The sequence below is a fragment of the Crinia signifera genome, chromosome 4 (genome assembly GCF_055691185.1).
Source record: "Crinia signifera chromosome 4, ASM5569118v1, whole genome shotgun sequence".
Lineage (NCBI taxonomy): Eukaryota > Metazoa > Chordata > Amphibia > Anura > Myobatrachidae > Crinia > Crinia signifera.
The window spans coordinates 16,580,770-16,596,977 of NC_139220.1; the positions used below are offsets into that span (position 1 = coordinate 16,580,770).

Sequence of the window (16,208 nt, forward strand, 5' to 3'; positions counted from 1 at the left end):
TAGCTGGGCACTACACCGTATGCAGTGGGCAGTCTGAGCAAGCTAGACTGCCCGGTCCTCTAGACCAGTGGTTCTTAACCTTCTTTCTCTCTCGTACCCCTTGACAGGCTTTTCATTTAGGAGCACCTCCTCTCAATTTGAAATATCCACAGTGGAAGTGAGCGGTATGCCCGTCCTTATATTATGGAGTAGTGTGCAGTCAGGAATCGGGTCCCTCTGTGTCTGACCGCTGGCTGTGTTCTGTCTCCGTGGCACCTGCAGACACCTGTAGTGTTACTGCCGCTGCTTCCTCAACCCGTATCAGTGCAGGGAACAAGATCACTAATGTCTGATGGCAGCGTGGGTAGCTCCCATGGATTGCTGGTTGGGCAAAAGCAGGAGGAGACACCGCAGACGGAACCAAAAAAAAGTGACACAACGTGGTTCAACTCCATGGTAATGGGAGATTACTTATACTACTTTCAGACCGCAAATGCCGTGTCGCACACGGGATTAGGACACGGGTCCCATCCCCAGAGCAACACGGCAATGCGGTCTGAAAGTTCCGACACCGTCACGGCATATTGCCGAGTCGGTGACGTCACATGGGGCGGAGCCGGGCGGCGGCGCGTCATCGGGGGCTCGGGAGGAGGCAGTACTTGGAGCTGACAGTGCTGCCTCCTCCATACAGTGAACGGGACACAGGTCGCTCGAACCAGGCACCCATTCACACTGCACTTGACACGGGTCATAGCCATGTTCAACCCTGGTCGTTACCAGGGTTGAACACCAGTGTTGCTCGACCCGTGGTGGCCTTTTCAGACCGCACCTTGACTCGTGTTGGGGCCGCAAGAACACGGCAATAACCCGGGTCTAGAGTGTGGTCTGAAAGCGGTATTATTCAGCCATTAACAATATTATTTTGAACTCCCCTCAACCAGTCTGCAGAGTACCCAGGGACTAGCCACATTAAAGTCCAGGTATTAAGTATAGCCATGCTTGGCCACAGGTGACTTAATTCGTTTTCATTCTAGCATCCGGAACTTTTCTAAACCCTTGCATCTTGGGGTGTCACTCTCTGCTTGTGGTGGAGAGACAGACACACAGACAGACACACACCCCAGGCAGGAAAGAGGAACCACAAGTTTTAAAACTTGCAGGGTGTTAGTACCTCGGTTATTTTGATTTCACCAGTCTCTGCTCCAGCATGGAAAAAAGGGGGCCGTGCGATCGAGTGGGCTTATCTCCCGAAGGAGACGGGCCCCGTTTTTCCCCCAACCCCTCTCAACCTTAAGGCCAAAGAGGGGAAAATAGGGAACGGTGGGTCCTCTTCGCCGAAGCTTAGAGAGACCCTCATTCCTCAACCCCTGGAAGGTTTAGGACAGTGGGTCCTCCGCACCCGAAGGTTTGGAGAGACCCTCAGTGGACTTCCCTCCGCCTTGCGGCTCGGGGTCGTCAAACAAAAAAAAAAAAAAGCTTCTTACATCATTGCAGATGCAAAGTAATAAGACAACATTTCTGGAATTCTACAGATCACTTATCTCCACTGGTCAAGGGTGTCTTTGTTACTTGCAGAGAAACCTGAATAGGTGCAGTGACAGAAACACATGGCTTACATATATAATGCAAAAATACAATAAGTGAACAAATTCAAAATAATAATAATAATGAATGAATGAATGAATGAATGAATCTATCCATCTATAATGCAGGATTTCCAAACTTTTTTGAATCATAGCACCCTGGAGTAAGGATATTTTTCACAGCCCCCATTTGTTTCTGTTTGTCACAAGCACTGGTTTGGGTACGGGCCTCTACGCCCTAGTAGATGGTAGGATATGAAATACCGCCTGTTGACACAAGTCGGCTCAAAAAAACAAACAACAAAAAAATCATGTCGACCTTTCCATTGTCGACCTAATTCTTGTGACAACCGTGTGATTTAATGTATGTCGACCTTCAATGTGTTGACAGTCAATAGGTCAACATACCTTAGGTCAACATGGTCAAAGGTCGACACGTGCAATAGGTGGACATGGAGACTGTCAACATAAAAGTTTTCACTTTTTTGTCTGACGACACAGGTTGGCATGGACACCGTATAAGACTCATACTGTCCATTTTATGTCAACACATTGCTTGCGTCAACCTTTTTCATGTGTCAACCAGTAGTGGTCAAACTTACTACGGTCGTCTGCATCCAAACTGCCTATTACTTTAACCACAAATAATTTAACATTTTCCCGGACCACCAAACTGGGGACCCCCCTGCAAGTGTCCCGAGGTACCCCAGGGTTCCACTGCTGTAACAGACTAGAACCCCACCACTCCGGGTTTAATGCCAAATAAAATAAAGTTTACGGGAAATCTTCTCTTGTACGAAACAGAAAAGGTTACTCTCAGTTTTTATTACCATTTAATAGTACTGCCAATATATACAAGACCGGGTTTATCTTCGGGATGTACGGTGTAACAGGAAGCACAGCAGGCCTCCAGACATAACACAGGCTGGGGAATACCCTATAAACCAGCGCACAAACCTACACAGCATTGCTTCCATGTGGGATGCTGACAGCAGCTGAGAGATACAGGGAGGAATCACTCTTCATAGCAAGGTGGTGACATCACTAGGCCGAGGAAACACGGGGAGGGCGTGCGATATATATATATAAGCCCTTTCCTCCTGCCAGTTGCTAACCAACATGAATCACAACTTACAGAGTAACTGGGAGTGGGGATGCTTGTTACCAAGCCAAGTTTCACCGGGATAGCTCAGCCCATCTTCCTGCGGACTCTCGGTGACACAACAACTAGCAATGATACAAGATGCCAAGGTGGATAATGCAACAGGTATTTAGGATCATCCCCATACCTAGTCCTAGCCCAGGCAGCTATTCCATGGGCTGGGAACCAACCTTCATGGAACATTCCCTTTTTAGAAATTAAGGTCTTTAACTGAGCCCCACACCATTCACTGCGCCCCAGAAACCATGGTGCCCAATCGGCATCCAAATTGTTCCGGGGTGGCTATACCGCAGATCACCGCCTTTGGAACTGTAGCCGGGATCCCATCGGTGGAGTTATAATTCAGGGTGGCTGAGCAGTCGGAGGCCTTTCCTCATGGTCCTATAGTGACAGGATCACAGTCATCTGAATACAAGGCAAATGGCAGCTACTGCTCATCAGTGGGCTGCAAGTGGCAGCAGGAATTGCTGATTAAAGGGGTAAGCAATCTGTGGCTCTCCAGCGGCTGGGGAACTACACATCCCAGGATACCAAGACACACAGTTTTTGAATGCAATAACAGAGAACTCTAGAGTGCCACAGGTTAACTGGTCTGATGAGAAGTCCACATAGCAGGATGTCCTAGTGCATTGAGCACCACAGCCGAGCACAATGTATTCTGTGTACCAATGGAATACAGAGCAGCGGAGGAAGGTGATGTGGACAGAGGAACCATCGATCACCATGATGTCAGAGCAAGGCAACAACAGCCCTGACAGTGTGCATCCAACATGCAGAGCATTTTCCTGCCATGGATTGGATTACATACAGGCTGATCACCATGCCAATGTGTTGCAGCATTTAGTGGAGTCTCCCATGACAATACGCCACCCGGCCAGCACACCTTGGCGTGACTTGGATGCAGGTTATGCAGTCGCACATGCAGGACACCTCCAACAAGTAAGCGTGGCAAAAGGATAGACTGGCAGTATGGTCATTATAATGCAATACAGACATATATAAGGGAAATGCACAGGGGGGGGGGGGGGGGGGGGGGGGGGGCAGGGGGTGTAAGGACAGTCCCATAACGGGGAGCACCAGCCACACCATCAGAAGCAATAAACACCATCCTGCGGTAATGCCGAGCACTGATTGGAACACCATCAGGGACAATGACACAGCACTGGCTGCCTGGACAGCGCTGCCTCTATACTGCAAATGTTTAACCTTCAGCAGAATGACAAGTAATGACCCAAATCCAACCTACCATACACAGCAACAGCAAGACGGGCACAGCAGACAGGTTAGCCATGCAATGACAACATATGACCTTTGTACCAATAGATCATACTGCATAGATTACAGTGTCAACTTAGAGCAGCCTGAAATGCTATGTACTAAGCGAATACATGCAATGACATTGACAGCACTGCACAGCGCTGCGTACACAAAAAGCACCTCTGCACAGCACTGCGTACACGAATGACACCTCTGCACAGCGTTGCGTACGCGATTGGCACCTCTGCACAGCGCTGCGTACGCGAATGACACCTCTGCACAGCGCTGCGTACGCGAATGACACCTCTGCACAGCGCTGCGTACGCGAATGACACCTCTGCACAGCGCTGCGTACGCAAATGACACCTCTGCACAGCGCTGCGTACGCGAATGACACCTCTGCACAGCACTGGGTACACAAATAGCACCTCTGCATACGCGAATGACACCTCTGCACAGCGCTGCATACACAAATGACACCTCTGCACAGCGCTGCATACACAAATGACACCTCTGCACAGAGCTGAGTAAATTTGTGGTGCTATATAAATAATAATAATACAGTCAATGCAATATACATAAGACAAATACTTGAGAATAGGGCATATTTTTTGGGGTGCTCATTGGACTCCTGATCCAATGTATATGGCTGGGGGAGGGGTTGTGTGTGTAATATATATATATATATATATATATATATATACACATACATACATACATACACACACACACACACACACACACACACACACACACACACACACACACACACACACACATATACATACATACATACATACATACATACATACATACATACATACATACATACACAGTGTCAGTCACCATAGCTGTATATAAGGTGGGAGGGTGACTGAGGGGACACTATACACAGTAAGGTACAGAACCAGGGTAAGTGCATTATACAGAACAGCAGGCAGGTATAATACATGGGGGGGTAGAGGGGTGTGTGGGGCAGATATTGGGAATGGGGACACACGGACACCCAGCCAGCCCCGCTCCCCGCCTCACCTCGTGCTGTCTCCGGCTCCCCGCCGCTGCCGCTCCCCGCTCGGTTCCCTGTCAGGCGGGAGCTGCTCCAGCATTACCCGGCCACACCCAGATACCACGACTGCTGCCAGGAGATTGGCCGACGCTCAGCCCGGCCCCGACGTCGTCGGTGGAGGCGGGGCGCGCATCCCAAGCCTCGCTATCGTATACCACGTGACCAGGAGGAGGCTCATATGGAACGCAGTCATGTGACCTCCCCTAGCCGCTAAGCTAACAGCTCAGGGAAATAGTTTATACAGTACACTAGTATACTGTAGCTGTGTGTTACTGTATATCTGTCAGGGGAGGTGCAGGAGCATGCAGTAGGGTGTGATAGAGATAGATAGATAGATAGATAGATAGATAGATAGATAGATAGATAGATAGATAGATAAATAGACATATTTATTTTTCCACAGTGTAAAAAATAAATTGATTGCTATGGGCAACACATCCACTTGTCTGTTTTTTTAAGCTTTATTATGTCAACCTCTATTTGTCATCTTACAGATGGTGTTAGAACAATGGCAGAAGCTGATTTTTCGCTATCAGCAACTCCCCACTTGTTAAGGATGCCCATCGGTGGTTGCCCATCGATGGTACCATTAATGGGTAACCTCACTAGTGTGAAACCATCCGCAAGGGAACCATCGATGGTTCCACCCACCGATGGTCACCCCTGCTTTGCTATTCATTAAGCTGAGGGCCGAACAGAGCCTGGGGATGGTGTGTCGGGGTGTTCCAACACCTCAAAAAAATAAATATTTGCTGGTTGTGTATCATTAATGGCAGTGTACCATCTGGTTCTCACCCACTGATGGATAAAACGTTGTACATCAGCCATTGACCATCAATGGTGGTTTGAATTATTGATGGTTAAAGGCCCACTTTTGCTGAAGGGGCTGTGGTGGTTATTCAGAGCTGGTCGCTGTTGTACGAATTCTCAATCCTATCAATTATGAAATGACTGAGCATACGTATGGATCGCAGCACACATGCGCAAGCCCAAATAATGAAAAAAACAATAGTGTATGGATCTAATCACAATCCCCTCACAATTTGACTGACATGAAGTCGGCATTTGGGGATGGTAGCCGCCCATTTACTGGAAGCATCAGGAAAAGGTCTGGGATATCAGTCCAGGCCTCGTTCGGCCTGATTCTGTCGCAGAGTTGTGGAAGGGTCAGAGGTACTCACATTTACACAGACCGGGAAAATCGTTAGATGGTTCGCAAATTGCATATGGATTATTTGCTTTTTGTTAACAATCCATTCGAGATTATGGGCAGCATGGATCGGGTAATGGTTAGCATTACTGCCTCACAGCATGGGTCATGGGTTCAATTCCTTCAATGCTCTGTGTAGAGCAGGCATGTCCAAACTATAGCCCTCCACCTGTTGTGAAACTACAAGTCCCATCCTGCCTTGCCATACTTTTGCTATTCGGGAAAGCTAAAACTATGGCAAGGCATGCTGGGATGTATAGTTTCACAACATCTGGAGGGCTACAGTTTGGACATGCCTGGTGTAGAGTTTGTATATTCTCCCCATGTTTGCATGGGTTTCCTCTGGGCACTCCCACAATCCAAAAATATACTGGTAGGTTAATTGGCTCCCAACAAAAAAAAAAATTAACCCTTGAATGAATGTGTGTGCATGTGTTAGGGAATATAGATTGTAAGCTCCACTGTGGCAGGGACTGATGTGAATGTTCAAATGTAAAGCGCTGTGGAATATGTGTGCGATATATAAATAACGGGTAATAAATTAATAATAAATTCACTCACAGATTTGCAGATGAGCAATCAGGTCTCAATTATATGTTAATTGTTATCGGATATATGGTCGTCTGGGGTCTGATAGTTAAAATAAGGTTAGAGGACAGGCATGTGCTCCAAGTGAAAATTATTTTGACTACCTTTTCAATCTTGCTGTTTTCACTGTCCACTTTGGAGCAAACGATTAATTGCACAAATATTCCAAATGGACTCACCTTGGTCCAATTTTTTCATGCTTTTAAACATATTACATCGTTACCGATATCATTATTATATTGTTAACAATATCCTTCAGTGTTTTATCGACAGATCGTTTATCCGGCCGCACTGCTGATATCGTGAACGACATAGGTGGTGCCGCGAATCGTATAGTATACAACCTGCATTAGAAGCAGATTGGCGGGAGAATCATTTATCATACACAACCAATGTCATTATTCACTCATTGATAAGTTAAGGTCCATACACACTGGGCGATTTTGCCCGGCATGTATGGACATCGATGATGGTGGAAAATCACTGGGCTGAAAATCGCTCAGTGCATACACACTGAGAGATTTTCGCCCTTCTGAGCAATTTTCTCAGGGGTGGACGGCTTTCCATAGCAGACCACCCCATCACTCATCTGCTGATGAGCGGCGACTGCTGGCGATGACGCGGGAGTGTGGATCAGTGCTTACCGCTGGCCTGTACACTAGAACGAGAAAGCTAAGCTGCTTTCAGCTCAAAGTCGCCCAGTGTGTATGGGCCTTTATATACCGCAATATTAAACCAACCGTAATTTCCTGATTTTTATTTCTCTTTGATATTATGTATTATTTTAAATGCGACCAGGATCACAAGTCTGGGCTTCCAGTGCAGCGGGCATGTGTTGCCCAGTCATGTATGAGAAGAGAACTCAGGACTGATTCACCGAAGCATTAAATGGCTTTTACCGCTGTTCTGCCAACATCACAGATTTGCTCAGCGTGACGGCGTTTCCTTGTTAAATGGCTGCGTCCGATTTCCTATCGCTGTATTAAGCGGCTATAGAAAATCTTTTCTATCTCTGTAAAACTATCCGTAGGCCCCTACATAGAATGGGATTTTATACCACTTGGCACACACTATAAAAGATTGCACCATGATTGGAGTTTTTCCTTTAGGTTTTCCGTTTTCATGCCTGTTTCCCAGCCGGGAATGGCCGCTGTCGTCATTGCTGCTATATTTACGCACGTTACTGACAGATTCCCCTCGCCGGGCATTCTGTCATCAGTTTATCAAGATCTCGGCCTAATCTTTGATGTGATCAAGAGACATTTTGTGCATTAGCCTGGCAGAGGCTGTGATGGGTGATGGGGGGGGGGGGGGGGGGGGAGTCATGTGCGCCAGGAAGATGGAACAACTGAAATGAGCAGCTGAAAGGGACAGATGGTAACAGGAGCAGGACGTTTACCGCTAGCTGGTAGCAGAGATAACAGGAGGTCTGTGGATAAGTGTAATGCCATTCCAAATACAACTCAAAAATATTGGAAACGTTTTATTGCAGGGAAGGGGGGGCCTTGAAACGGAGGGAAGATTGTGACTGTAATATCTCCTCTGAACACTGCAGCGCGCGTAATTATCACATACACCATAGCAACTGGCAAATCTCAGTCTATTATTTTTCTTTAGAGGCTCTTTTCATCATGCAGATAGGCAGTTTGTAGCACAAGACAAGTTACATTTGTGAAAAGTGTTAGTATAGAGATATAGTACATCTGACATCACAGTCAGCTTCGTGTAACTACTGTGTGCTACTGGGGGACCGTGACCTCTCCGGATCTTCCATTCCCCTCCTCACTAGAGCCAGCAATAGAAATCTTGGGGCCCTGAACCCTGATGTCTCTCACCCCCGAAAACCTCTTCTTTGACCCCTAGGCTGGAACGTAAGCTAGAAGCGCCCTGTGCCCAGTACTGGAGCGCTAACACATGTACTCACTCACATAACATATATATTCACATAGATACAAATATCATACCTCCTGCTCGGAAATATACCTAATCATATATATATATATATATAGGACGTGGTGGACGGCGGCACTCGGAGTAAGTAAGGAATAAACAGGCAGGAGACCTTGTTGTAACCAACGTTTCAAATCCTGTGCGGATTTTTTATCAAGGTGCAAGGTCTCTTGCACCTTGATAAAAAATCCGCACAGGATTTGAAACGTTGGTTACAACAAGGTCTCCTGCCTGTTTATTCCTTACTTACTCCGAGTGCCGTCGTCCACTACGTCCAGTATTTGTCCCTGCGGGGATATCACACGGAGGGCACCGGCTTCTGGAACATTGTCTCTGTACACGGGAGTGCTACTCACATGCAAAACTATATATATATATATATATATAATAGTCCAAGGGGCTAGGCACATCCAGGTAACAGAGGCAAAATAGAGTCCGGTGCCAGCTGAAAGCCTGACAAGAGGCTTGTATACAATATACTCACGCTGCCCAATTAGCAGCAACAGCAGCACACGGTCATCCAAAGGAACAGTATCACAGGAGTCAGCAACGTTTCGATTTTATTTGAAAATCGTCATCAGGCACAAACATACAAAGGAAATGCTCACCTTATATCCCCAGACTAATGATGCACGCTGTCCTACGTTTCCCGCGCCCCATGGCGTCCATGACACCCACGTGACAAAAACAGCGTCCCGCTGCCTAGCAACCAGGTCAATCAGCGTCACACAGGCATCCAGGTAAACAGTCACACCGAGATGACGCGGCGCGCACAAGCCGGCGGCGGCCAGAGGACGTCCGCATCACGTGCCACACGCCATCCGCATGACGCAATGTGCACATGACACTGAACAACCAATGACCGACGTAGACGCGCTGCCTACGTCACCACACTGGGCTGTAACTGTGACAACCTGGGACGCTAACAGGACCGTCGCCTTGGCAACCCAGGCTCAGCGGACAAAACTAAATTGTATAGCCAGCAGGGGAAACGGAGCAGCGTGATCAACATAAAAACAACACCCATTAAAAACAGCTGAAAAGTGGTAATCGTATGGCAATGAATACCACCAATGGTAGCACCTGGTAGCAAATTACAAATATAATGCAGCATGTAGAAAATACAAAAACATTACATGTATGATATAAAATACACGAAAAATTACAAGTCATGAAGCAATAATAAAGATATACATTATCACATAAAAAATGCAGAAAAAATTCAGAAAAACATCTGTCAATATTAAATATGTATAATAAGACAAAAATCAAAGAAATGCATGAAACCCCAGGTGATCATTAAGGCCAAAAGGGGTCATGGTTCTAAGTCTGTGAATCCAACGGGATTCACACTGTAACAGGGACAATGACCTATTACCCCCACGTAGTTTCTGGGGTATATGGTCAATAATGATATAATGTAAATTGGCCATGTTATGACCAGCCTGAGCAAAATGTCTAGCGACAGGCTGGTCACTGGTCCCAGAGATAAGGGCTGCCCGGATCGCAGCCCTATGCCCTGCCATCCTGTCGCGAAGGTTGCGGTCGGATTTACCCACATAGTGTTTCCCACATGGGCATGAGATCAAATACACTATAAAGCGGGTGGTGCAGGTGACCCTATGTCTAATGAGATAACGTTTTCCACTGAAGGGGTGGCAGAAACTGTCCCCCACCGTCAAACTCCTGCAAGCGATGCAATTGAGACACCGGAAACAGCCGTTGCGTCTCCCCAGAAACCCAGGTGCTGATACATTGCATCCAGTAGTGGTGATATCAGTTCGAACAACCCAGTCACGAACATTCTTCCCACGGGTATAACAAGGCATAAGTGCCACATTGGCCAGACCCAGTTCTTTATCAGAATCCAACAATTGCCAGTGTTTTTTGGCCACCCCTCTAATGGTATTACTAGACAGATTGTAGTGATTGACCCAAGGCATTTTCTTATTAATGGAGATGTCCTTCTTATCCTTGGTTTTCAACAATGAAGGCCTGGGAATAGATAAAGCCTTGCTCTTAGCCTTTACCAAAAGGTCTAAGTCATATCCTCTAACCAAAAATTTACCAATCATTATATCAATCTGGTCAGAGGCATCAATGCGACTACTACAAATGCGACATGCACGCAAAAATTGTGAAAAAGGGAGGCCAAATTTAAGCGGTCTAGGATGAAAACTATCTGAATGTAAGATGGTGTTTCTATCTGTCTCCTTCCTGAAAAGGGAAGTGGATATAACTCCTTTATCCAAGCTAACCGCCACATCAAGGAAATTAACTCTAGTGGGGTCAATTACATATGTAAATTTCAGGGGGGAGACAGACGCATTATGGCCACCAATAAATTCCTCAAACTCGACTATAGTGCCGGTCCAGATGATAAAAATATCGTCGATGTATCTGGCATAGAAGTGAATCTTGCCAGACACATCGACACTATCAAAGAAGATAGCCTGCTCTTCCACAAACATATACGCATTGGCGTACGATGGGGCCACATTGGACCCCATCGCACAGCCTGAGCGTTGCAGGAAAAATTTACCATTGTGGATAAAAAAGTTGTGGGTGAGCAGCATGTGCAACAAATCACACACGAAGTCAGCCGATGGGCCCCTATAAAGAGGATTGTTACTGATGAGGTCTCGGACAGCCTGTACACCAGCATCATTGGGGATGACAGTGTACAGGCTGGAGACATCCACACTGCACAGGAAGCTATTGGCAGGAATGTTGACAAGATCCAAAAGCTTGTTAATAAATGATGTGGTGTCCAGCAAGTACCTGACATGCTGGACAATACACGGCTGAAGCAGAGCATCCAAATACACAGAGCAATTTTGGAACAGGGAACCATTAGCCGCAATAATGGGCCTACCGGGTGGCACAGTCGGATTCTTGTGAATCTTTGGGAGGGTATACATCACAGGTGTAATAGGAAAATTAGGTATCAAAGCCTCTCCCAAAGACTCACCAATCAGACCATCACCAACCGCCCCAGACACCAATGTTTTAAGCAAAGCAGAATAATTGCCTGTAGGGTCATGATCAAGTTGTTCATATACCAGGGGGTCTGCAAGTTGGCGGTCTATCTCTTTTACATAATCAGAAAGGTTCTGTATCACCACCGCCCCACCTTTGTCGGCAGGGCGGATGATGATATCAGTACATTCAGACAAATGTTTCAATGCATGAAATTCTACAGAAGGTAAATTACCACGATACTTGTTATTATGCTGCAGTTTTAAAGCTTTATTCACATCATGGTCTAGCATTCTCGAAAAGGATTTGATAGACACATTGTTACTCAAGGGTTCAAAACGGGATCTTGGCATTAATTTACGTAATTGGGGTGGTATTCCCCCATCATCCGAGGGGGGTCTAGCACTACCCAATGAAGAGTCAGTCTTAAAGAAATGTTCATGTAATCGTAGCTGACGGTTTAAACGATATTTTTCAATCTGCCAATCGAAATTCCTAAAGTTCGTAGTAGGAACAAAAGAAAGCCCACGGCTCAATACCTTGGTCTCAGATGGTGACAGGACGTGTGTAGACAGGTTGAAGATTATCGTGGTCGCCTGTTTAGCGGCGGCCTGCCTGGCTTTCTTTTCTCGCGATTTAGCTCCACCCCTCCTTGTGCGGCGTCGCTGTCGTTTTGGAGCTGTACTCGGGTGCGTACCCCTAAAGGGGCTGAACGATTTGAAGATGCAGAACTTTGCCAATGTTCATTGCTGTAGTCAGAATCACTGGTGTTATAGTTAGAGTAGTCATTTGATCTGACAGGTCGAGTGGTGTTGGGACGACCACCACGTCTCCTAGGGCGACCACGCCCTCTCGACCCAGTGTTGGCATTGGTCCACTGATACACAGTGTTGTGTTCATAATCGTTGATAACTTTCTCAAGCTTCTGGCGCTTGAATTGGAGCAAATCACGTTTGTAGGCAGCCAGGCTTGCCTGTAACTTCTCCACCCAATCAATAGAAGTATCAGCTATAAGTGCAGGTTTGTTGGTAGTCTCAAATGACGAGATTTTTTCTCGAACAACTTTCAATTCACGCCCCGCCTCCTCTATCACCAACAGCATTAGGTCATAGCTACATTTGTTTAAAACGGCTATCCACCGTTTACAAAAAGTCAGGTTGTGGCGGCCGATAGTCGGGCAGTTCCTGACACGAAATCCACGCGGAATGCGCTTTTCTTTGTAGTAGTCGGTCAGGGTAATGCCATGATATAGGAAATCAAGTTCCTTCTGTTTTAGCTTGAGCCACTCACGGTACACCACATCAGTAGTTTTAGATGACACATCATCTGAAGCATCCTTGAATAAAATATCGTCTGCCTCTGAAGCAGAGAAGGTCAATGCGAACCCTTGTGTAATTTTGGCCAGATTGCCACCATCAAGGTCTTCATCGCCAGCCGGACCACCTTCAGCCATAGTTAAAAGCAATGGACCACGGTCCACAAGAAACTGATGAGTAGGAAAATCACTGGAGATACTTCAACAATATATATCTGCCGGGTGCCAATAGCCAGGTACAACCACCCCTGTAGGTAGTAATACCAATACAATAGTCCAAGGGGCTAGGCACATCCAGGTAACAGAGGCAAAATAGAGTCCGGTGCCAGCTGAAAGCCTGACAAGAGGCTTGTATACAATATACTCACGCTGCCCAATTAGCAGCAACAGCAGCACACGGTCATCCAAAGGAACAGTATCACAGGAGTCAGCAACGTTTCGATTTTATTTGAAAATCGTCATCAGGCACAAACATACAAAGGAAATGCTCACCTTATATCCCCAGACTAATGATGCACGCTGTCCTACGTTTCCCGCGCCCCATGGCGTCCATGACACCCACGTGACAAAAACAGCGTCCCGCTGCCTAGCAACCAGGTCAATCAGCGTCACACAGGCATCCAGGTAAACAGTCACACCGAGATGACGCGGCGCGCACAAGCCGGCGGCGGCCAGAGGACGTCCGCATCACGTGCCACACGCCATCCGCATGACGCAATGTGCACATGACACTGAACAACCAATGACCGACGTAGACGCGCTGCATCTTCAAATCGTTCAGCCCCTTTAGGGGTACGCACCCGAGTACAGCTCCAAAACGACAGCGACGCCGCACAAGGAGGGGTGGAGCTAAATCGCGAGAAAAGAAAGCCAGGCAGGCCGCCGCTAAACAGGCGACCACGATAATCTTCAACCTGTCTACACACGTCCTGTCACCATCTGAGACCAAGGTATTGAGCCGTGGGCTTTCTTTTGTTCCTACTACGAACTTTAGGAATTTCGATTGGCAGATTGAAAAATATCGTTTAAACCGTCAGCTACGATTACATGAACATTTCTTTAAGACTGACTCTTCATTGGGTAGTGCTAGACCCCCCTCGGATGATGGGGGAATACCACCCCAATTACGTAAATTAATGCCAAGATCCCGTTTTGAACCCTTGAGTAACAATGTGTCTATCAAATCCTTTTCGAGAATGCTAGACCATGATGTGAATAAAGCTTTAAAACTGCAGCATAATAACAAGTATCGTGGTAATTTACCTTCTGTAGAATTTCATGCATTGAAACATTTGTCTGAATGTACTGATATCATCATCCGCCCTGCCGACAAAGGTGGGGCGGTGGTGATACAGAACCTTTCTGATTATGTAAAAGAGATAGACCGCCAACTTGCAGACCCCCTGGTATATGAACAACTTGATCATGACCCTACAGGCAATTATTCTGCTTTGCTTAAAACATTGGTGTCTGGGGCGGTTGGTGATGGTCTGATTGGTGAGTCTTTGGGAGAGGCTTTGATACCTAATTTTCCTATTACACCTGTGATGTATACCCTCCCAAAGATTCACAAGAATCCGACTGTGCCACCCGGTAGGCCCATTATTGCGGCTAATGGTTCCCTGTTCCAAAATTGCTCTGTGTATTTGGATGCTCTGCTTCAGCCGTGTATTGTCCAGCATGTCAGGTACTTGCTGGACACCACATCATTTATTAACAAGCTTTTGGATCTTGTCAACATTCCTGCCAATAGCTTCCTGTGCAGTGTGGATGTCTCCAGCCTGTACACTGTCATCCCCAATGATGCTGGTGTACAGGCTGTCCGAGACCTCATCAGTAACAATCCTCTTTATAGGGGCCCATCGGCTGACTTCGTGTGTGATTTGTTGCACATGCTGCTCACCCACAACTTTTTTATCCACAATGGTAAATTTTTCCTGCAACGCTCAGGCTGTGCGATGGGGTCCAATGTGGCCCCATCGTACGCCAATGCGTATATGTTTGTGTAAGAGCAGGCTATCTTCTTTGATAGTGTCGATGTGTCTGGCAAGATTCACTTCTATGCCAGATACATCGACGATATTTTTATCATCTGGACCGGCACTATAGTCGAGTTTGAGGAATTTATTGGTGGCCATAATGCGTCTGTCTCCCCCCTGAAATTTACATATGTAATTGACCCCACTAGAGTTAATTTCCTTGATGTGGCGGTTAGCTTGGATAAAGGAGTTATATCCACTTCCCTTTTCAGGAAGGAGACAGATAGAAACACCATCTTACATTCAGATAGTTTTCATCCTAGACCGCTTAAATTTGGCCTCCCTTTTTCACAATTTTTGCGTGCATGTCGCATTTGTAGTAGTCGCATTGATGCCTCTGACCAGATTGATATAATGATTGGTAAATTTTTGGTTAGAGGATATGACTTAGACCTTTTGGTAAAGGCTAAGAGCAAGGCTTTATCTATTCCCAGGCCTTCATTGTTGAAAACCAAGGATAAGAAGGACATCTCCATTAATAAGAAAATGCCTTGGGTCAATCACTACAATCTGTCTAGTAATACCATTAGAGGGGTGGCCAAAAAACACTGGCAATTGTTGGATTCTGATAAAGAACTGGGTCTGGCCAATGTGGCACTTATGCCTTGTTATACCCGTGGGAAGAATGTTCGTGACTGGGTTGTTCGAACTGATATCACCACTACTGGATGCAATGTATCAGCACCTGGGTTTCTGGGGAGACGCAACGGCTGTTTCCGGTGTCTCAATTGCATCGCTTGCAGGAGTTTGACGGTGGGGGACAGTTTCTGCCACCCCTTCAGTGGAAAACGTTATCTCATTAGACATAGGGTCACCTGCACCACCCGCTTTATAGTGTATTTGATCTCATGCCCATGTGGGAAACACTATGTGGGTAAATCCGACCGCAACCTTCGCGACAGGATGGCAGGGCATAGGGCTGCGATCCGGGCAGCCCTTATCTCTGGGACCAGTGACCAGCCTGTCGCTAGACATTTTGCTCAGGCTGGTCATAACATGGCCAATTAACATTATATCATTATTGACCATATACCCCAGAAACTACGTGGGGGTAATAGGTCATTGTCCCTGTTACAGTGT

General features: G+C 46.6%; 1 protein-coding gene across 2 annotated transcripts in view; it reads right to left on the reverse strand.

Moving 5' to 3' along the window:
* The window catches only part of PACSIN2 (protein kinase C and casein kinase substrate in neurons 2), an 80,241-nt gene extending 75,074 nt beyond the window's left edge, over positions 1-5,167 (reverse strand). For both annotated transcript variants that reach the window (XM_083181241.1, XM_083181238.1), the window contains exon 1: positions 5,014-5,167. The gene's annotated coding sequence lies outside the window, so the exon portion shown is untranslated. The remainder of the gene's footprint in view (positions 1-5,013) is intronic.
* Between the last annotated feature and the right edge of the window lie 11,041 nt (positions 5,168-16,208).